Source organism: Struthio camelus, chromosome 13, assembly GCF_040807025.1.
Source record: "Struthio camelus isolate bStrCam1 chromosome 13, bStrCam1.hap1, whole genome shotgun sequence".
Taxonomy (NCBI): Eukaryota; Metazoa; Chordata; class Aves; order Struthioniformes; family Struthionidae; genus Struthio; species Struthio camelus.
The window spans coordinates 10468872-10492858 of record NC_090954.1 but is presented as its reverse complement, the minus strand read 5'-3'; the positions used below and the strand labels follow the sequence as shown (position 1 = coordinate 10492858).

Sequence of the window (23987 nt, the reverse complement as noted above, 5' to 3'; positions counted from 1 at the left end):
GGCCGATCTGGGGACGTGAACTCCCGTTCAGGCGTCAGCAGCCGGAGGTAATCACTCACCTGGCAGAGAACGTCAGATACCGCAGGTTGAGACCATAAGGTGCTTAGTAACAGGGAGATGTCGGGCTAAAAATCTCCCATCTGGACCAAAGCAGCCACAGCCATCATGCTATCGAGTCACAGGAGGCATCTCCTACTCAGAGGCTATATTATTCCCTTTCACTGAAAATGCAGAGGCAGGGAGACAGCTGTAAAAATCTCCCATTTAAAGCTCCTGAAGCTTCAGAGTCATTGGCCTTCTATGAAAAATCCTTCTATGGGATCCTTTTTTTATTTGTTTTTAATTGCTGCTCCCACTTTTCATGACTTCCTCATCTTCGGAAAGTTCCAAAGAATTCAAAGGAAACATCAAGTTCTGACGCCCTCCGACATTATTTTTCAGTTTAATCATTTTCCCCCATTTTCCTCCCCGTTCTCTGGGCCGAGTGAGGGTGGAAAAGAGACAATTAAGGGAAACTAAAAACTCTCGGATGTTTCCAAGATGAAAAAGTTCACTACAAGCTTTCCCACACATCGCTGAAGAAGTACCAGAAACCGTTTTCTTATGAAATTCGCAAAGCAGAAACAACTCAAATGCTGCCTGCAGCTTGCTTTCGCCACTCCCCCCCCCATTTTTGGAGCCAGAAACGCCTGCGGTACCATGCACGCGTGTGCGTGCCTGACCGAGAGCGAGGCAGAGGGAGCCCTGCCCTGATGAGCGTCCAGTTTACCGCACCGGGACAGAGGCAGGGTGAGGGCTGAGACGGCGGCACAGAGAGGGGAAGTGACTTGCCCAAGGTCGCACAGCAGGGCAGTGAGTCAAGCACTTCCCAACAGCACTGCTGCTTCTGAACCGGCTTCAAAGAAATGGCGCTTGATGCACCACGAGTTCTCAGACAGGCATTCAGGGGGCTGCCTGAAGAGCTGACGGAGATAACCCACGTCTCCCAGAGACAGCAAGTGAAGGAGCATGAAGATGGGCTGGCAGGTTGGGTCAAAATACCCCCTGTCTGTGCCAGGTCCAAGCCTCTCTCCTGGGGCCACGGCCGGTGGCCCCAGCCACCGAGCCGCCGGGCTCTCGCACCTTCCTGCACCCTCCCTGGGAGGCAGGGGCTGGCTCACGGCGGTCCCCACGCAGCAACGCGGGGCGGAAAACCTCTCGTTGCCACCCCCTTGCCCTCGGCGCCGTGCTCACGGCGTGAGGCCGGTCAGCCCGAGAGAGGCGACCCGGCACCCCCTCCCTGCGGGAAGCCAACGGCCCAGGAGGAGGCGAAAGGCGAGAAGAAGGCGCTGCCGGTTGTGGCCCAGGGAGGACAAACTGCCTCGCGGAAAAGGGACGGGTGATGCGGTGCCTTTGCAGAGCAAGGGACGCCAGGCAGAGACGGGGTTATAACCCGAGCTGCGGTTTCTTCTCTGCTCTGTTCGCGGGGTGCTGCAGACTTCGGTCCTGCCGCCTCTCGGCTGCCGAGCCAAGGTTCATCGTCTGTCCGCCCGGAGAGAGGGGAAGACCGCCGCCTTGCAAAGCGAAACGAGGAAAACGACACGGTGGCGGCTGGATTTCGATGCTAATTTCAAACTACAAAGCACAAGAGCAACTTTCCACACGCAGTTTCTGATTCTGCTTTCTATTCCTGTCTAAGCACAGCCAGAGTTTTGCCAGTGAAAAGTGCTATAAACAGCCCTGGCCTAGCTGAAAAAAGCAATATGCCGTCAGTCTGACATCTACCTCGCTTTTCCGCTCATTGTCAGCACTTTGATTGATGGTGTTGTTCATTAATGTGGGACGATTGTCAGCTTTTCCTGAATAAATATAAAAAGAAACAAAGAAATCCCCACCCTTTTCAAGCCAGAGTGAATTATTTCCTATTTTCCGTTGCTGAATTCAAGCATGTAACAGTACACTGCCCTCAAAATATACTAGAGCTTTAACCACAAAGTAGGAAATCAGACTTCGGATAGAGGAACCAAAACTTTACTTAAGTAGTAGGTGCAGTAATTAAATTCTACTATTATTTATTTTCCAAAAGGAAAAAACCAACGGTATGCCCCTAAAGGCTTTTGCTTTAATACCGTCCTTCAATTTTGTGCAAAAGCTAAAAAAGATCTATCTGGTGAAGATTAAAATGACATGTGAAAAGCAGAGGCAATCAAAGCACCGCAAAAGATAGGCAGAGATTCAATTTAGTACAAGGCTGCATCTTAATTTACACTGGGGAAAAGTATTTACTGAAAGTATTTAGAAGACCGGCGAATTTTGTTGGACCCTCAGAGCCCCCAAAATCCGCATCGTGGCATTTTGGTTGGCTCGGGAATCTTTGAGGCGTGCGTGCCGTCGGTCATCCTGGCTGCCCTCGCTCTATTTCCATAAGCGAACCATGAAAGGAGGTAAAACCCAGCCTAAACTCTGTCTTAACATTTGCCATTTTCACTATACATTTTATCTCCGTGACTTTTCCTTGCACTGGCACCCTTAGCTTTCTGCTTGATGGGCTCCTTCTAATCAGGTCATTGCTTTATATTGTTAGTAACAGGGTCATTGCTCAACATCTTTTTCAAATTGTACGTTGCATCAGTGTGTATGAAACACAACAACAACAACAACAACAACGATTACAAAATAATAACTGGGTGTGGGGGGACAAAAGAGGGGGAGAGGAATGTAAAGGGGTGACCAATGATTAATTCTGCAAATTGCGCTTCGGCAGAGCTTTTCTTGAGAAGCAACGCGCTAACGATAACAATCTTCTCCACAAGTGCTACGTTTGTAGAGTTGAATGGCAAATTATTTTGAATACCTCTGTAAAGAACAGGAAACTGAGAACTGTGGAAAAACTGGCATTACGCCACCGATTGAAGATTCAATCTGACTGTAATAGAAGGTGATTATTGGGGACTAGCAGGCAGATGATGGATGATTTCCTCCGAAAATGACAGCTCTGCTGTGTATCAGCAATCCTCACACAGCACAAATGTACGGGTCGGCTTTTGTGGCTTTTTAATTCTTACCATTGTGGGAAATGGATTTCAGACCTGTGGCGAGCTATTTCAGGCTGGCAGGGCACATTCGGATTGATCGTGCCTCTCTCTCTCCCCCCTCACCTTATTTTTTTCCCCCCCCCTCCCTAACCGAATGAAAGACACTGAAGTTTGCCAGCCGTTTAGCTCACCCCGCCGGGGGACAAAAAGCAGAACCGCGCAGTCCTCGCTCGGGCAAGCGCCCCCGTCCAGCCCAGCGGGAGCGCGCCAGGGAGGGAGCAGGACCCATCGCAGCCGTGCCTCCGCACCGCAGCCCTCAGCCTTTGCTGTCCTGGACATTAAAATATCACCCAAGTATGTAATACTGTGTTTATCTTGCATCCTTCTCTGTTTTGGTTGAAAAGGCACACACAAAGCGTAAATCATATGCTAGAAACTGATACCCAAAGCAGTATTTTATTTCAAAAATACTCCTGAGCGTTTCCTAACGTGTGAGCAACCCACCAGCAGAAGCGGCACCGGGGACCCAGCGCGGCAACGCCACCAACGCGCCTCCCTTGCTTTGCTGCACAAAAGACAGCCCAGAAAGGCTGACTACGGTAGCACAAAAAATAGTTTCAAGTCCCTTGCATCAAGCTGTAAGCTCTTTGCAACCCTCCCTGTTTTAAAAGACAAGCTAATCAATAACCCCGTCTTCTGTTGCTGTGCCCCTCCGTCGAGAGAGTCACGCGGCGCTTTCAGGACACCCTGAAATCAGGCGGATCACTTGGAGGAAAGGCTGGCTCCCAAGTGGAAGAAGTGCCACCCAACGAAACCCAGGCCTTACGCTCCCCGCCGCCGCGGCCCGGCGTCTGACGACACGCCGGCTGCCCCGTTCTTCAAATGAGAATGTCCGTGCAAATGAGCACGGACGCTGGCTCTGGAGTCTGTCAAGACCCAGGCCTGACAATCTGCCAGTGCTGCACAAAAGGACGAGGTAATCCACGGCAGTGGTAAATTTATCAATCAAATCCTGTAAGCGTCCCTCGCTGACAACACCGGCCCCCTTTCGAATTCGACAACGAAGCGTGAGCAAACCGGGGGGGACGTCGCACGCATGTGCCGCCTGCAAAGAGGCTGTTGTCAATATTTCACCACGCGTTTGCCATCGTCTCGTCCACAATCGATAGGGTGGTCAAGGGTGCTCGCTCACTCTCTTTTTAGAGAGGGGCATGTCTCTGTGCCAAAGAATTAGAAGCAGAATATCTGCTACATACAGCAGATTAATACTGAGGGTTTGGAGGTTTTTTTTTCCAAGTAGGCTGCGAAGGAAAAATCATATTTTGGCCTTTATTTAAGCTTCAGCAATGCGCAAGTAATTAATTATTAATTTGATAGTTGCGTGCAATTTGCAAGATTTTTTGGTTTATAAATGCAATTAGGGATGATGGAATAAAACAAGTAGGCCCAAGATGCTGCATGACAATCGTGAAATGAAAAATGACCTCTCTTGTATCAAACGTTGAAGGCACTAACTTTTGCAACAAAACAAAGACGATGATCTGCTGCTATTTAGAATCACTGTGCTGCTACACAAAATGATATGCCAACAGAGTAGTAGCTAGTGTTTATAGTAAAGTAGAGCAAACCATTATCAGTATGCAATGTCAATTTAAATTTTACTGGAACAGAAACCTTTTGACCCCTTCCAAACTTGATCCATTACTAGGTTTATACATGAAAGCTTAGGAGAGAATTAAATTAGAAGGAACATTGCAAGAGAACTGTATTTGCATCTATTGCACTTAAGACTGGAGATTAGTTGACCTTTGGAAAAGGGGATTAAAGCAGTTTCACCATCAAGAGAAGACAATCTGTGTTCTTAAGGCAATCAGATTGGGAAGGGTAACAACTGCTGAAAGATGAATTGAACTGAAGAAGAATCCATGCTAATTTGCACGGTTTCCATGTCACTCACAAATAAATTTTGCAGTGATTTCAGCAAAAGGAATTGTACAGTATTTGAATCACTCCACGAGTTCTTCTGTGCTGGCATGTAAATGTGGTAACTGTGTCCATTTTTACAGTCTAATTTTACAATAGATTAACCTCGGAAAGGGTATCAGTAGATAGTAAAAATGCTATGCGGTGCACGCGCCTGGAACAGCAAAATGCAGTCACAAGGAAGTTCCTTCTTTTTCCATGGAGAAAAATGTCAAGAACAATAATCACCAAATCACAGCGTAGCAGAAGTGCCTACTCCGAGATAATCCAGAGCTAGAAAACAAATAACACCCAGGCTGGAAGAGGGCCTAATACCGCTCAGAAAATGAGGCTTATCACACGGGTAGCATATACTGAAAAATATATGAAGCTGCACACATTCCCTGACAACGCGGTCCTGAGTGAGTGATGGAGCAAAATTAAAAAAAAAAAAAAAAGTGACATGATGTTCTCTATTAAGTGTCATTAGCACTGTGGTGGTACAGAGGGAAAGTCTGTTCTTTCCCCAGGTCAGGAAGATACCTGTTAGCCTTATTATCTATGCCACGAGTTTCACAAGAGAGCTCATCAATTAAGGCATAATCATATTCTCATTGAAAATTAATGACAAAGTTGGGCTCTTCCTTGCTTTTACCTAACCAGGAAAAAGGAGCAGCACGTGCCGTTTCTTCCAATCTGGGCACGTCTCTCCAAAGGTATGGCTCTTCACAACACCAGCGCCACACAAATGCCCCTTCCAACTGGGATCATTTTCTACCTGCTTTACTCTGGCCTTTGAAGTGCAATAAGCCCCAAAACGATCAGTGTCAACAGTTTCCTGGCAATTATAAAAGCCAAGCAACGCGGCCACTAAATAAGATACCGCCAACACAATAAAGCAAAGTTACGCTCATCATCAAACGAATTGGGGAATAACAGAGGTAAAGAGCAAGAGAGATGCAGATCTCTTGGGAATCTTTGCTAAAGTAAAAAAATCCCCATACTCGGACACAAACACACACGCACAACCAAGCATGCTTAGGAAGTCATTTCCCAGTGTAAAGCTATTCATCAGCAGGCTTTTCAGAAATACGGCAGAATTTTTTGTGCTGAGTATTTATAATTTACAGGGGTATTTCACACTGTCCTATAAACAGATTGCTCTGCTTCTTGCCCACAGTTACAATGCCTCGAAAATAACCTCAATAATCTGGATAGCAACACAATTTGCAACTTTACATCACGGAAAACATACATTCTGTGGGCTGCTTCTTCTGAGGAAGAGAGCAGAACGTACTAAGACTATCCATCTTCTGCACATCTTAAAGCAAGATATGGGTCAGAAAAGCATTTGTTAAATGCATTTTTCCTCCTGAATGACCAAATGGCCGTTGCTTTCGTACCTGAGGGAGTACATGAACCAAAAAAAACAGAAGGAGCATAAAAGGAAACATTCCTACCTTAAAGAGGAAAACACCCTTCAATTAAAACATATGTCTGTGTTTAAACGACAAAAAAAGAAGTTTATTTCATTAACAAAGGATGCTGGGGGCAGGCTAACTTGCATGGTAACATTCCCATGCAAGCTGAACACAGCTGGGAAATTGAGTGTTTCGGGTTTGTTTAAACTTTTAACCGCAGCAATCCTGGTTTGTAAGGAGAAAGCTGGCTTCGGCACAAGTCACTTGCTGTGCACCTGCGCACCGGCACACGGGCTGCGGCGCAGAGACGTGGCCCCAGCGGGAGACCCAGCGCCGCGCACCGCGGCCGGCGCAGTTCGACGCCGGGACGCTACCCCAGGCCCCGGGCAGAGTGCAAGGCCACATCTTCAAGTGCTCAGACCCCACAGCTCCCTCAAGCCAGCAGCAGTTCTCAATACTTTCAGAGTCCCCACCTTTTCAGCAGAATTTGGCATCCACAATTTCCTGATTTTTTTTTTTTTTCTCTCTCAGGAAAACCTGTGAGCAACTCCTACAGCCTAGCAGAAAACCTGGAGCAAGAATTAGCTGACACCTCCAGAGCCTGGTTGCTCAACTATTGTCTCCCTTCAGCAAAGATTCACTCACTAAAACACGCTGCGATGAGGACACTGGCATAGATTTAAGGAGAAAGTAAACCCTATAATGTACAAATCACCACTTCATCTATTAAAATGACTCTTGTCTTTTTAAAGCAAAATTATTCAGCGTCCCTAACTTTGCTCTCAGGTTTTTTAAAGGAAAATAGTTAAGAGAAAAATGATAGGGAGAAGTGTTATTTTAGAAACCCCAGACGTGGTGGCTTTCTCAGTCTATTTATTAAATTGTTCTCTGAACGCTCGGAGAATTCACAAAAAGGCACTCAACAGTGCTTGGCAATATTGGCCCCTACAGAAGTTCTACAGCAGCTGCAATCAGATGATGAGTCCAGCTCCAGGCCAAACGAACAAATAAATAAAATAAAGATGCACCCCTAGGCTGTGTCTGACTTTTCCCATATAACTATCTCCAGGATGCCATCTCTGAAGAACCTCAATGTTTCTTTTATACTCACCGGCAGAATACCCCTTCTTCTCTCCTCCATAAAAGATTCAGCCCGCTCACAGGGACACACATAAGGGGGGTCTCTCTCACACACACACATACATACACGCACAGCTTTATCAGTTACTGATTTACAGCTTGGTAGCTTATACTGACCCTTGCAAAGGACTTGGGAACCTAACCCCTTTCAGCCTCCCTGGAAAAGCACAGCAATGTCCCTAGCAATAACAACACACGTTTGCTCAGGACCCCTGAGCTAGTTATTACGCTTGGAAAATAGGCTGGGGAAACCAATTAAAACCCCAGCTTAGCATCCAGGTATAGCAAACCCAGGGCCTGCAGGTAGGTTTGCACGCTAGCTTCTTCCCATGGGGAAAAATTATCCATTTTAAGCACTGCCCATCGCCCCTTGTTTGCGGCTGAGGGGTCTCAGCTGATGGCGCCGGCGCTGGCATGGCACTGCTTGCGATCTCTGCACAGCGGCACCGGGGAGCGGGGCGGCAGGGGCTGCTCAGGCCAGGCCGGGGACATCCGCACGAGCTGGGCATCGCACCGGACGCACGCCGCGTTCGAGCCTGCCCTGCCTCCTCCTTGCCGCGGCACAGGCCAGACTGGTATGAACAAAATGCTAAGGAGGTATACGCCTCTCCGAAGGTGGACGTATATATGTTAAAAAGAAAGCTTTTGGGATCTGGGCTTATCATGCTGAGAGGAGACGCCACCAATCAGAGCTGCTAAACACCAACCAGAGCTGCTAAACACCAACTAGAGGGGACAAGCAAGCCAACTCGCACCGCAAAAACGCCATGCCAGCTCCCAGACCTGTTTCCCCTCTCTGGCAGCTGAATTTATTCATATTAGTTCCTACGAGTGAAACGCCCTAAATACCAACAAAATCCCCTTCTCTAATATTAATTCGGGACCACCTGGAAGTGCACGGCAGTTGCTCTCAGGAACGAACTCCTCTACTCCTTTCCCTTTTCCTCTTGCTTCCCGTTCAACTCAGCACACGCTTCCAGGAGTTGCATCAGCAGATGATTTCCAAGAGTGCTTAAGTAACACACGAACCCGAGCCCCCGGCAGCTGGTGGCACAGCCCCCCTGCACGGCTGCAAATCTCTGCCAGAGATCCATAACGCCGTGGTTGGAGGCTAAGCACCTACGAGATCACTTTCACTCCCAATCTGTCAGGCCATCGTTTGGGATCAGCTGCGGCCCTCTTGTTAATTGATCCCAGATACGAGCGACTGGGGATGGGAAACAGGCCATTTTCGAGACACGACTCTCGGCTGGAGAAAGCTCTTTTACCATCAGCCCAACGGAGTCCACGTTTGGGGGGTTTAAGACTCAGCGATTTGCTCAAGTCGAACCGCCGGGAGAGAGAGATGTTTAGCTGTTGACTTTTAGGATGGGAGCACTCGGGTTGACAGCTGCCAAAAGTTACGTTGTTTTAAATGGTGGTATAAATGAGGAGATTGGGCGCGTTTAACATTAATTTCCGATTAAAAAGGAAAAAAAGGAGTTAGCCTTTCTAAAAAGACAGCAGCTCTGGATCCACAAGGTAAACTCCCTGTGCAAGAATGTTCAACGCCTGAATTTAAACCTTTGCGTATTATTCCACTGAACATCTGTTGACCATGAAACTTCAGATAACAAACATTAACATATACAGACTATTTGTTTGGAAAAAAAAAAAAAGATTATTCACACTGAATCAGCAAAGCTCTTAAAGAACTATTTTTCTATGTGGTTCTTTAATCCCAGCAACGTTTAAAGAGGGGGGGGGGGAAAAGAAACTTTCATAACCAAGAAACATTTTTTTAGTGTATGAAAAATGAGACCTTTGGATTAGAACTGGAATTCTACACGGCATTCAAGATTGTGTTATCAGTTTTGTGGCACCCTATTAATCTGTTACAGTAAAATATGGGATTTTTTTAAAAGGGAAACTATCTTTTTAAAGAAGGGAAAGCAAGAGGTCCAACCTTGATAGAAAAGCTTGTGCTTACTGAAAGTAACAGGAAGATCCATGTCATCTGGCCAACTAATTGAAGAAAGATGCTAAACACAGTGCAGAGTAGAGCACAATAAACATGATTTCTTTCCTAACTCAGCGTGGAAATGTTTTATAGATTTTCTTCCTCCTTTCTGAAGGTGTGTGCATGCCTATGTAGACATATACATCTGGGTTTTTTTTATAAATATTATTTAGTAGGTTCATAAAGCTGTCAAAGACCACTAACAAACCAGCAGGATTCAATTAGCTCGTGTTTTCAAAACCGGTCGCGAAAGCGCTGACTGCTCCCGCTCCGTCCCAGCGAACTTTCCCAGCGCCGGATTGCAGCCCGCGCGCTCAAGACAGAACACGGCTTTCTAAAAGAGCAGCTTAAATATTAATGTGTGTTTTGTTAAGGAAGTGGAAGTCGAAGCAGCTTCCTGATCCCCAGCGTATCTGGTTTCGAAGCGGCGCTGACACCGACTGTCGCAGCCCCTCCAGATGCGGGGCGACGCCGCGCAGCGGAAGCCCAGGTTGGCGGCCCACTGCTGCGTCGGACGCGCCGCTCCGCGGACTGCATCCTCTGAGAGTATATTTGTGTTAGCTGGCTGCCCGGAAGCCCTCCACCGCTCGATTTGTTTTGTGATCCTGCAAGGGCCCTTCCCGCCTCTGATGACAGCGCCGAATGCAAGAGTTTGTTTGCTTTTGGGGGTGGGGGGGTGGTTTCGGGGCTAGTAAATGCCTGGCGATTTAATTTCTCCTCCGCAGGAGAGGTGTCGGGGCCTCGTCCTGGAGCGGAGGGTCTATTTTGAGGAGTTCTAGTTGCAGCCTGTTGTTCCCCGCATACCAAAAAAACAATGCCTTTTTGTTACCAATCCCTCCTCCTTTTATTGCTTTGTTTATTGACATTTGCAACGCGGGACTCTTTAGGAGCATTTCCTCATATGAGGAGCAAATGTCACAAATGCCAAAATTTGGGAGAGAGAGAGGGAGAGAGAGAGAGAAATCCCAAGAGCACTACTGCTTTCATTACCTCAATTTTGGCAAAGAAATTGGAAAGGAAAACTTGTGCATTTTAGTTCACTTTGTCTCCTTCTTCCACTGAAAAAGTAGTGCGGGGTGGGGGGGGTGGGGGGAGAGGAGGGGGAGAAACGGAAAAAAATGCCAAGACATTTGCTTATTCCATCCCCCAAAACCAAACACTTTTTTTAGGACTCAGAGAGAGAGAAGAGGCGACGTCCATAAAAAGAAAACAACACACACAAGAACTGTCCCCCTTGCCCCTTCTCCCAGCTCGGAGCCGCAACGGGGGCCGGCGCTGCAGCGAACGGCGTCTCTGCTGCAGAGGCAACTACCAGGGCGGCAGCACCGGGCAGATCAGCCCTTGCGTCCGTCCAGCCGAAGAGTGGTGCGCCCGGTGTTTCTTGAGTTCCCCTGAGCTCTGCCTTAAATTTCATGTTTTAACCGTTGTCGTTAAATATTTATGTTCCAAAGGACCGTGTTTCCCGCTCCCTGCTCACAGGAGGCGGCGCAGAACTGGTTCGAGTTTTGCAAATGTTTTCTCCTAACTCAATTAGACAGAAGTTGTGACTGAACTTTTTTTCAATGTGGCCTTTTTTGGGGGGGAGGGGGTTTAAAACCAAAAGTTAAAATGTGCCATTTTCTACCGAAGCGTTTCCGATGGCCTGTCGTCTCTGTGCAGCGACGCTTAATTTGAGAGCTCAGCGAAGGGGATCAGATTCCTCTCCCCGTTTCTGCCTGTCCCTCAAGCAGCGCGAAGCAGGACCCGCTGTCTCCCCAGGGGCGACGCTACCCAGCGCGCGGGAACACCCACCGTCACAGCGGAGAAGCACCGAAATTTGGGGTATGCGTGACCTATCGAGTGCTACCTTATCTCTCCATCACCCAAGTGCAACATGTAAATCGACTGCAAGAAAAGCTGCTGCAGGAAAGACTCAGGGCAACAAGTTTTGCAGCTCAGTTTTGCTCAGCCCCGCAGATGTGCACTGCAAAATCCCTCCCCGCTCCTTCCCTCTTTCCTCTTCCATATGCTTTAACTTTGCAAGACCAGGACCTTTCGCTGCATAGTTATCTACCCACCTCACTCTCATGGGCGCTATTCTTTTCCTTGGCAGGAAAACTAGCAATCAGCGTAAAAATGTACTCCATAGTCATACATCTCGATCCATAAATACTTAGGAATGAATTCATCCTCCGTTTTCCACAACCCCAAAAGAGAATACCGATTTCTCTTTCAATAACACAGGTTGGATTTTGCCATGTTGCAATCTCTAAAGATGACACGGTTCCAGCCAGTTAAAAGTCAAGACATGAAATGACACAGCAGTACATGGCATGACAACAGAATCCAATTTAACACAATGTAGTATCTCAGAAATGTAATTTTTCCCCTTTTCAGATTGGCTGTCTGCTGGCATTTCGAGTATCAAATAGCCAACAAAACCGTTTTTAGATGTGGGGCTGCTCCATCAGCGTTGTCTGCAGCCCTGCTGATATCCGCTTGCCATGGCGCTCCTGTTATTGACTACAGAAAGCAGATGTGCATGTCTACACTGCAAATATCAGTTTCCAGAAAAGAACGGAAACCTCTTCCAAACTTTTGTTCACTCTCATTGCAACATATAAGGTAAAGCTGTTTAGCGTCTTACTTAGGTGCTGTAAGCATACTCGATTTGAACAAGCCGTTCACATTCTCAGCTAACAAGCTCATTTGAAACACAGTGTGTGCAGTCCCGAGCACATGCATCCAAGGAAGTTGCTGGTTACCATGATAAATTTTGAGTAAACCACATTTTCAGATATTTATTTAAATATATTCTTAAAACTATTTAGCATCCAGCATGTGGGAAAACGTGGAATTATATGGAACAGACTCAGGAAAAAAGGCTGTTCTTCTTGCTTATTATTAAAACAGTACAGTCAAATCAGTGAAGTGGAATAAAAAATCAACCAGACCACAATGGCAAACAAGGTCTTCGCTTGTTTGACTAACTACATAATTAAACAAGAACAAGAACTGAATTTTCAGAGCGTCTCCAAAAATGTATCCGTAGTGAGTGTACACATTTACAAAAAAACAAAGCCTGATCTTTGCAGCCTTTTCCTCAGCATCATCCTCACTAATTTAAATGGGGTAGTTATTGAATAAACATATTTGGATGAGCGGTTTTTGTGAAGAATTTGGTGTATTTCCTAGCCTACTGCATGTGGATAAATGAAGTGAGAAAGGTACATTGGCATAACACACCAAACACGAATTTAGAAAGCAAAGGAGCTAGGACTAAGCACGCTGCTCTTGGAGACGTCTTTTCTCACACTCTTCTCACTTCTACGTAACCTCACTGGACGTGCACCAGCCTCAGTCTGATTTACACTAGCATAAAGAAGAGAAAAGTCTGATCAATATTCTTAGCCCTGCATAATCAGCTAAAGGTGCAATTATATTCCTTAGACTGAAATAATGATAGTTCTTCAGCAGCTCCAACAATGCACTTTATTAAAAACTTACCAGGCCTCATACGTTTATATCTGCCTAATTCTCCTGCGAAAATATTAATCTCTGCACAATTCCTCCAAGCGTTTACCAGAAGAATATTTAAACCAAAAGATGTCTTATGACCATAAATATCGTGCTTATTTGTGTTATATAACTAATTAATATCTCCGACTTCCTGTGTATATCTGGATAACAGTACTGTAAATATAAATGAAAAATAAGTAATAATTTATGAAATCCGATTTGCATTTCCAAATATAAAATGTGCAAAATCCAACTAATTAGCAAGAGTGAAGGCCAAGGTGTTTCTATAGCAACTATAAAAATGCTTTAAAAATGTTTTATATCAGGCTCATTAATGTTTGCATTCCTCACTTGTTTTGTGGGTGTTCTCTAATACACACATTCTGCTTTGCTGTTAAGTTCTGATCCCTCAGTATCATTTCAGATGTCTGGCAGAGCTCTGCTACTACTTACTTAAGCTGGCATTTCTGTCGCACCCTTAAAATGGTATTTGGTGTGCTGTACCAAAATTAGAATAGTAATTAAAACAGAACTGGATCCAAAAGCAGAGGAAATTTAAAAAAAAAATGCCCAAGAATAGGAAATCATGAGAAACAACCCCCAAACTTGGCCTCTTTCTCTCTTTTTGAAACTCTCTCTGTTTTGTACTAGCTGCTGCTCGATCCGACCCGCTACGCGCCGTGGACGGACAGAGAAGTTACTGAGAGCTTCCCACAGTAGTTCTTCACCTGCGCTACTCTTCATTCAATACCCGGCATCATCCAGCTCGGAGGCAGCGCCGGGGAATTCTGATTTTCCCCTCCGACGTTCCCCCTTGCAACTTTCTAGCTTAGCAAATTGAAATCTCCAGCCTCATTTCCATCTGCAGCGTTTGCTGCTCCCCAGCAGATTGATTTCTGTGCTGGAGTGAACCGCAATACTTAAAAGGTAGCAAGATCTACTGTACGCCAAGAGCCTTACTCTGCTGATACCTGCAGGCTGCCGCAGCCTGGCCTAGGTGGAAAGGTGACAAATGTCCGCATAAAGCCGGGAGAGCGTGGACAGGAGCAAGTCATTCTTCTTTGGTTTAATTACTGAAAATCATTTGAAACCTACGGAAAGCCCATCACTTCTGCGCGGTTTGTTTGAATGCAAAATAAACTTACGCTGAATGGCATAGCGCGAGGTTGCCAAATGTCATTTATTTCCCAGCCAAGTTTAATCAAATGCTAATTCCCAGCCCCTCTGCTGAGTATTAATAATATCTTATGAAAAAGTACACAACATTAAGACTAAATTATCACAAACAATTGAGATATTCTCGAAGCACTGCAGTGTTGACAAAAAAGCATGCACAGTGGCTGCTTGCAGTTGTGGGCATTAACTTACAGTGCCACATTTGTGATCCCTATGATAATTTAATACCATTGGACTGCATTTCAACTTTCAATGGCCTTAATGGACCCTATAGTGTTTTTCGATTACGGATATTGGGAGAGGTCTAGTCTGCTCCCATTACTGCTGCTGATTGTAAAATACTTGCATTTTATACACTGAGGGCAGCAAAATTAGCGTCTTCAGTTAACTTCCAAACCAACGTATGCGGAGGCGCTCACAAGAGCACAAGCGCGTTTTAAAAACAGCCTTTTTTCACACCGCTATTTCCCTCGGTTACAACACGCGGCAGAAGATTCAATGCTGGAAGGAATCCGACCTGCATATTACTTCTGCACCGAAGCCCCGTTTCTCCAAAACCGTCAACACCAACCTCCTCTAAAGGGTTTATTTTGACTGTTGCTGAATGCTGTTGTCAGGCAGCGCAATTAAAGCCGGCAGGACGAGCGGGGTAACACCAGCGAAACTCGCCACGAGAGATGATGAGGGTTAGCCGTAAAACACTGACCAACGATGAGCTCAGGAACTGATGGGAACCTACCAGGCTTCGGTTTTACTTCCCCATCTCGAAGCGCTGCTGTTCCCCGCGTAACGAAAAGAGAAGTTGGCCAAATGGGTTTGGGCGTTTTTTTTTCCTGTATTTTTATTTTTATTTTTTCTTAAGCTTGTTTTGTAAGGGCAGGTCATTAGAGAAGGAACGTAGCCAGAAAAACCTCTTAGTGAAGGCTCATTACATTTTTCAAGCACAAATAAAGTGTCACTTTAAAAGGAAATCCAGTTACTCTGAAACATTTGTCGCTTTACTTCAGTGCGTGTGAAATGAATACAGGGCCCAATGCTGCCCTCGGCTTCTGTAATTTCCTAGCAGCTAGACGCCGAGAGACAGCGCTATGCAGAAATATGTACATTGTTTAATTTATTGCAGTACGTTACCATTTTTCTCATGAAAACAAACAAACAAAAAAAGTCTAGCAGCTGGTTCCAATACCGCCCACTTTGTTTAAATTTATGGCGAAAACCAGCAGCATCATTCAAAACAAACGTATTGCTCTCCTCCAAACACCCTATAGCACAGCTCACAGAGAGATGTGTAACCCTTGTAAGAGGTCCAAGAGACAGAGGCCAGCACATATCTGAGCCTCCAGCTAGGTTTTCCAGGCACAGAAATAGTTAGAATTTTATTCATCGAAATAAGTTTTCTGGAAAAGAACATTTTGGACAGAAAAGAGCCATCTTGACAGAAAATTTTCCATTTGCTGAAATGTTCCAATTTTCAACTGAAAAATAACAATGAATACTGTAATTGGGTTTTGGAAGCCAGCGCGCGGGAAGGCCTGCCCTTCACCTCCCTGGGCCTGCTCCCCACTCCTGCCTTTCCCGAGGGGAGGGCGGCAGGACACACGGAGGAGCGAGCGAAGGGAAGCAAATGCAAACAAACATCTCTTGTTTTCCGTTCCCTCCCCCAAGCCGATAAATGGTGTGAACATTTTCCAATGCTGTTTCAGCTGAGCTGTTAATCAGAGGCCTTCGAATGAGGCAGATCCTCCGGCTCGCTCACGGAGGAAATACATACGATCACTTCCTCCTTCGCTCCTAACCGAAGCTCCCTTCCGCTGCGGGACCTGCTTCAATCAGTCTCCCCGGATGGGAACCCTGGCAAAACAAAGCCGTGGCCCGCACAGCGTTTCTTGGGATGGGAACGGTATCTTCCTACGGCCGTTCAGTGACGCTCCTACACGCGGCGGAGAGGTGGCTGCCAACGGGAACAGCACTGCGTGATCAAGTGATCCCCTGCCTGTTAGTGGACCCCAGCAGGCTGAAAACCAGAGCTGCGTTTGTCTCTGAAGATCTCCTGACTTCACTACTCAGTACATCTTTACTTAGGGTTTCTCAGTCTTTTCTTAGCGTTTCACAACCTGGCCTGTGTCTTCTGGTGGTCTGCAAGGGACAGCGAGAGGACTGACAAAAGGTCTTCAGGAAGACAGGAATAATTTGGATGCCACAGGCATGCCGATGAGCAAACTGCGTGGGGGAAACCAAAAGGACAGACAAACGTGCCAAGCTTAGCCCGGTTGGTACTTGGTTGCAAATAAAAACAAATTGGCAACAAGGCTTAGGATGATGCCTTGGACTAATATTTTTCCCAGGTAAGACAGACGGAGCTACAATTAAGAAGGTCAAGGAACAGTACTGAAAAAGGCAAAACAATATACTCTCTAACTCTTTATATCAGTTATAATCAAAACAACAAATCTGTGACCCTTCCCAATAGAAGGGAGAACTTGCTGATCGCAGTTTGCAATAGAAAGCTAGACCTCCTCAAGAACAGCTTGTGAGACCTGCCAGAAATTTCACTAAAATTGCAGTGCCCACCGGGATCACAGAGCATAACTAAGCATACTTTGCAGTCTAGCAGCTCTCACTGCAAACATTTGCTGCAGCCTTACCTTTATAGAAGGAAACACTGATCTCCCTGAAATAACTGACCTCACTGACGCCGTGCCTAAGCGTGCAGGACAGCATGCACGCACGGGCTTGCAAAACTCAGGCCTGACTTACAAAAACAGGTAGGATATTCCTAAGCATACTCTTAAAAAGCTTTAAAATTCATTCCCTAATAATGTTCTAGCAGGTCAAAATGAAGACGGATGATGGAAACTCCTAGAAATAATATTAATAGGTCATGTGAGCTTCAAGTTCTACCTCTTTTTTTTATAGTCATAGATTAGAATGACTTTGGAATTCAGGTACGGAAAAGCACTGAAGTTCATACCATCTCAGAGGACAATGTCAAAACATGGTTCTTATCTAACTCCAGGTGCTTTGCTCCTGTTCCTGAGATCCTCTTATGTAATTAATTAGTTCAGGTATGCATTTATTCACTCATTTGCATCCCTCTATTTATATTTAGAACATTTAAGGGATTCAGCCGCATAGCTCGATTTTTTTTTTCTTTCCAAATATCAGTGGTAAATAGGGGAATTCAGCTTTGCTACGCAGCCGGCGTCATGTACTGCATGGAGCTAGCCAGACAACCAGCACAAAAGAAATATCTGGTCGTATCCTGTTGAGAATTTGTGCAACTGCTATGCTCCCAAGTTATGACTTTAATTTTCCCCCGTGATATGCCATCCTTTATTTATTACAGCATATTTATCCATGTTTTTTCATTGTTGGCCTGCTTTTACTTCTTCTTTAACCTTATTAACCCTTGCTAGTATTTGACAGCTTAACACCCTCCATTACTCTGCAACGTTCACTATAAGAACTGACATGGAACTAATAGCAGCCTTTTTATATCCAATCTACGAGGTCACATGAAACTGCCCTCGTCTGAACCCTGCAAGATTTCCTATAGGTGGTTCTGCGTTTCTGTGGGTTTTCTACTTAATATGTCTCTACAGGTCTGTCTGAATGTAAAAAAAAGGAATCCGATTCCTGCTAACTTTAGTTACTGACAACGTGCACCTTAGAATAGGAGGAGTAAGTTTTCCCTTTAGTGAAAGCTCCCAGGAACGTGATTTGGAACAACTCTGTAATATTCTTTTCAAGTGTGTATCACTTTCTAAAGGCACACCCACAGTTCTCCTATGTGAAGGGATCTTTGATTTTCCCAGCTAAGTGCCAGATGGCCATACCCATCCCCTTGAGCCTCAGCTCGGAGTGTAAGTAGGACATTAAAGCAATAGCATGATAAGGTTGAGGTATCTGACTCAGTTGTTCAGCACGGGTTGATTAAATGTAACGAATTTAGGTCTGTAACTTCAGAGGACACCCATCACACTGCACTGTCCAACATCAAACTGTTGTTTATTCCTCATGACTGCATACACTGGAGTTTTCCCCCGAACTGGGAAGTTGAATCTGCGCTACAGTGCATGACACGACTCTTCAAATGCAAAATGATGTGGTCAATACACTAGTGCAAAACAGCTAAAAGTACTGTGTGGCTAGGCAGCAGCCGAGAGAAAAAAAACTAATCGCTGGGGTAGGACTGCTCCGAAGAGCTGCAGTGAGAATACTGCTTATTTCTCTAGGCTTTTTCCTAATGGGACCTGAACAGCAGGAAAGAGATTTTTTTCCATGCATTTATCCTTTGCAAGTGTAAGAAATTAACTTTTGCTAAAAGGAAAAGAAAAGCACAATGAAATCTATATAGCTGAGCAAAGAAATACATGGAGGATAAATTGAAATTTAGGAGAACAGGTTTTAACAGCCTTTCTTGCAGATGTAATACCTGCTCAGATTAGTCTACGATTATCTATTTTAAAATTAAAAAAGTCTTCCTTCTGCACAAATCCATCATCCTTATTATTGCTATTCTAAGTGCAGCAAAAACCCTGGGAACTGAATTCTTCACGTGAAACTTCTTTGGGGAACTGTTCGTAGTTCAGAAGTCCACCGAATTTCCCCCACCCGACTTCAATTTAATAGTGTCTAGAGTGATAAAGTGGGGAGAGACAGACATCTGGTAGAGCTAACTAGTCATTTGCTGGTTCTGTGAAAGTTTGTGCTTCCCAGTCAGTGTCACATATGAGAAATACAGATGGTCCCCAGATAGAAAAAAAGAAGTGTTGAAACATATACAAATGTTATGAGGACTTCAAGTGTAAAATGTTAACCAGCTGTGAATGTGACATCTCTAGTTTTACTAAATCTACTGAGATACATCATTACTGTGCATGAAATCTATATATTTTCTGCACTGATGGCAATTTCCCCATTCCCCATTTGCTTCTCCTTTTGGGCCAAAACCATCCAAATGAGCAAATTAAAAAGACAGCAGCCCAAAAGAAAAGATAAAAGCAGTCTCCATTTCCAAGGGCTGTTTGAAACTGCCCCCAGAGTTTCCTGTGTTGTAAGCTGACAGTTTACTGGGGGGAGGGTAGAAGTCACAAACATCAAGGGTTAAAAATAATACATAAACGTTAAAACAAAATCAAAAGGTTACTAACTCACACAAAGTCCTAGAGATTTAGAGTCATCCATTCTATATACAGCTCAGCAATGCGTGGAATGCAATAAGACATTTAAACCACAACACAGCAGTGATCTTGCCCTGTTGCTGGCAGTATCAGTTGTTTCCCACACAAGGGCCTAAATCTGACCCTTTATGAAACTTTTACGTTTGTAAAAATAGAACAGTTGGGAAATCTTGGGCACTTCTAGCTAAACTGCAAACAAAATAACCCTCTCTCTGCTGCTCCTTAAGCTCCGGATAATCATCACATATCAAGACAATTACTTTTTCCTCCCATATGAGTTGTTTTGACAGCGCTTTTCAAATGTTATGTACAATGCAACCTAAAAGGAAAAGAAAATGCATGTTTCTGGATGCATTAAGGTGTGCGAAGGGGGAGGAGAAAGAGGGAAGGAGACACTTTTCCCCTCCCTTTTCCTTGGACAAAAGCTCCAAACTGCCATGTTGGTCGGTGGCATTTCAGCCCGGTCCACAGCATCATGACAGACACAGGCCAAAGAAGTCACCCGTGCAACACCCGACGGATGCGCGGGGGCCGGCACAGCAGCAAGGCACCCCGGGGAGCCCCGCGCTGCATCGCCGCCTGCGGCGGACGTTCCCTAGCTCACCTCAGCCCATCCTGGGCCTCCCGGGATCCGGGAAACGGGAGGGATGTTGCATCTGCCGGCTGCGTCCCCCGGCTGTGGGGAGGGAAGGCGGGGGCGCTCCTGGCAGCCCCGCGCCGCTCCTGCCCGCTCTGCAGGCAGGCTCTCCCTGCCCGCACCGTTTTGGGGGGTTTTTTTCTTTATTTTTGCTAGGTGTGGAGCAGCACTGGAAGAAATTCAGGCTCCCTGCACCCCTTCCTGTAATGTATCCAGGAGCAGGGATCAGCCTCTCTCTAACCCTAAACTGCTGGGAATTTTTTTCTTTTTTCTTCCTTTTTTTTCCCCCGGCAGAATGCACATAGAACTGGAAAGAAGCCGCAGTTTTAATGAACCTGGTAAAACACTGTAATTCTTCTCGGTGGCGTTTTGTGCCCACCACAGACCAACGTAGGCGACTTTGGAGGCCAAGGGGCCCGGCGGCAGGACCACGACACCAGGACAAGGCACCAGGACCCGCACAAGGGCAGGAAAGTTCCCAGAGTAAACAAAACCGGGAGCCTTGATTGACATATAAACCCTCTTCCCTCTGAGGACAGAGCTGCTGTTTTAGGATCCTCTTACTAATAGATTGTTTGCCTGTTATTATCAACTTTATTATGACATTAGCTTGCTTTAAAATGTTATTTGTATAATTAGCTTTCCAAATGAGACCGTTCAGCTAACATATGTCTTTCAACGCTTGCCGCAGAATTATCCTGAGATGCCATCATAAACTTTTTAAAATCATTTTGTTCATGATTTGTGCTTCCCAGCCAGGGAGTTTCTACCTGAGCAAAGGGATGGTAACACCGGAAGATGCGGATTTGTCTTTCCCTACCACAGAAGCAGAGATGCGTTCCTCAGTGCTCCTCTCACTGAAATCGGAGGCCAGCCTCAAAACGGCACCAGCAACAGCGGAAAAACATGGTAGGATGTCGCTCGGAAGAATAAACCCCGGTAGCGCCAATGAGATACAAAGCAGCGGCATAAACATACCAGACAGATTTTGCGTTGCCTGGAAAGCTGAGCCAAGGGCCACGTTTGTGGGGGTGTTTAGGCACCTGAAGACAGAAAGGACTGCCTGCTGGGAGGCGCGCGGCTCGGAGCGCCCACCTCTGGCGGCCGCTTCTGAAAGCCCCTTCGGTGCCGGTGGCTGCCAAATCGCTCTCCAAAGTCCGCCGGCGGGCTCAGACCCTGCCAGGAGGCACCAGCGGGCTCCGCGTGAACAAGCGGGGAACAACCCTCGCCGAAGGAGAGGGTGCCGGTGCCGCCGCCGCCGGCGCGCCCGCGAGCGAGAGGAATCGACTTGGCGGCTCCCGCGGACGCGTGAGAGCCGGAGGTCTGCACGGGCGCAGCTCTCCCGCGCGACGCCCAGCCTGCGACGCGTTTCACCTGCCCCGAGATGCAGCCCAAAGTACTCTGAACTATTCCTACTGTCGCTCCTTGCTCGGGCACTGGGGCGCTGGCCACCTGGGTAAACGTTAAGAGGATTTCATACATATTATAGCCCATTATTTTCTGACAGACTTTTCCTTCCATTATGCGATACAGGAAAAGAGGTTGCGGATTATAACACCAAGAACAGGGGTTTCGAGCTCCTGCTAACGCTAAGGCCAGATCCTGGATACAGACACACGCAGCTATCAACAAACACGAGGTAGCACTGAGACCACGTTGGGCTTTTTCCTTTACATTTCATGAAAAAAACACAAAAAAAAACAAAAAAAAAACTTCACATAGTTTCCTCCTCTTGACCTAACACAAATTCCACCAAACTTCAAAAACAATACTTTGAGATGCTGGAGGATGCAGGCCGGAAACTGAGGAAAGACTTTACACAAAGTTAGGAAATCTTTTTGGAGGGAATACTTCAAGCTACTGAACAATTTGATCTAGATGACTAGATCTTATGGTAAATGAGTATATAATTAAATTTAGGAGCTACGCTATTGTGTTTGAGGTTTATCAGCTCATCAACAAAATAAGGGCTGTTTAACTATACTAAAAGCAATATGTAAATACCATCCTCTGATAAATAACTGGTTATTGGCTTAATGTTTGAAAAAGCCATAAAATGCCCTGCAGATTATGTCCAAAACATTTTAAGGTGACGTGAAATCATTTTTATTGTAATGACAGTGAGCTGTCCATGGTTCACTGCTTTAAATTTTATCTTTTCATGTTAGGAAAGGTTTCTGTTTTCTTTGAGAATTTAATTATCAGAGGGTGTTTAATATGATAGGAAGAGTTATGGCCTGCAGGAGCGATCCAAAAACAGTGCTATAAAAATGGACTTAGATCCCATAACAAGCAATAAGGCTGTTACGCAAACTTGATGCTTGCAGTGAAAACTTTGTGTACGAATATATTTCACCATTGTGCATAAAAAGTTCAGTTTGGAGGATTCTGATTTTTGACCCTGATATCTGACCCAAAATATGGGGAGAGAAAAAAAAAAAAAAAAACCCTTCACAAAAGAAAGCCACGCTACGATATCACTGGGGATACATCAGTGTTTATTTTGGAAAATGCTCCTGACTATCAATAAATATTTCCTTTAACTTGTTGCCATTAAGATGCAGCAGGGACTAAGTTTTCCGGGAGGAGATAAAAAGAACAACAAAGATACACTCCTATTGTGTAATAATCGGCCCACATTTCAATGAATAAGTAATATTTCTCACAAGCCAAAGTTAGATAGTGGATTTATTTAACCTCTGAGGGTCAGGTAATAAATACTAAGTGAATTATTCAGACCAATGGCTAATCGATACAATTCAGTGATATATTTTTTGTGTTTCATAAAAGGTTGTACACTAAAGGCAGTGAGCAATTATGGAAATTGGGCCCGAGCGGCACTCAATTCTTCTCTTACTTGAAACCCTAGCACCACTACCTTGACAGCAAATCGATTAGCGTGCTAGTGAAGCAGCTCGGCAACCCCTGACCCCTTCCAGCTCTGTCCAACAGCCTAGAGACTATTTTATATTTATTTTATTGAATTAACCCCCTCTCGTCTGGATAGGGTTTTACACGTACAGTAAACGCTGCAGGAGAAAAACCACAGGCTTCTTCCAGTTAAATGCACCTGCACAGGTCTGAGGAAGGCAAACCCAACGGACCCCTTTGTTCTAGCTTCAAAACGCAGATTTTGCCACAGCCCAGGTTTTTCAGGCCCATCCCGAAGCTAACGTAATTAGCAGGATGCAAAGACCGTCCTAAGTGCGCCCCAGACACTGAGTCACTCCTATTCAGGCCTGCCTTCGCGCACGACTACCGACTTCGTGCAACGCTCAAGTCACTGTTTTGTACCAAAAGCACAAGCTCCTCCATAAAAGTGAGTTCATATTTCTATAGGTATAATATCCTGTTTTATACAGTGTAAGGGAGAACACTAAAGATTAACAGCTTTTTCCACCAGGAAATTAAAACTAACATATAGCCACATAAAGTGCCTTTTTTGGACATTTCACTGTATAGGCACTACTCTGGCATCCTTCGCCTGCTGAAGCCCTGCCTGACCCTAGCAGGGGTCTGTGAATATACGAGGAAAAGCAGGAGAAGGCAGTCTGAGGTGTAAGACCTGCAGGCCCTCGTGAGGAAGCCACCGTGCAGGGCTTCAGCACGGAGGCTCGTCAGGGCCGTCTAACAGGACCCCTCACCCCGCTGTGGCCACCAAGCTGCGAGATCGCCAGTGCCTTCTGCCCAGATTTCCAAGTGCAAACGCAAGCACAGAAAAGAGCCCTGCAAAAAAAAAAAAAAAAAAAAAAAAGCACCTTCCTTGCCCAGCAAGCCTTTGCTTAATTCCCTGGCTGCCTCATGTCCCCTTTTGTGTCATCCACCACCTCCGTTTCCAAAAAACTAGCAGAACACACAGAAAACGTGCTGCAATAACTGCCATCTTACCCAGCCTCAGGGAGAGGAATAAAACATGATTTTCTGTGCCTGTAGCTAGAGAGTCGAGCGCTACAGCTA

At 45.6% G+C, this 23987-nt stretch overlaps 1 protein-coding gene and 1 long non-coding RNA gene across 9 annotated transcripts in view; one reads left to right on the top strand and one right to left on the bottom strand.

Annotated features, from left to right (window-relative positions):
* The window catches only part of EBF1 (EBF transcription factor 1), a 280677-nt gene that overhangs the window by 207954 nt on the left and 48736 nt on the right, over positions 1-23987 (bottom strand). The window lies entirely within an intron of this gene.
* LOC138069162 (uncharacterized) lies at positions 9916-14195 on the top strand. The gene is made up of 5 exons (XR_011143958.1): positions 9916-10180; positions 10706-10901; positions 11166-11357; positions 11913-12140; positions 13686-14195. It is a non-coding gene; the product is annotated as an uncharacterized lncRNA (long non-coding RNA).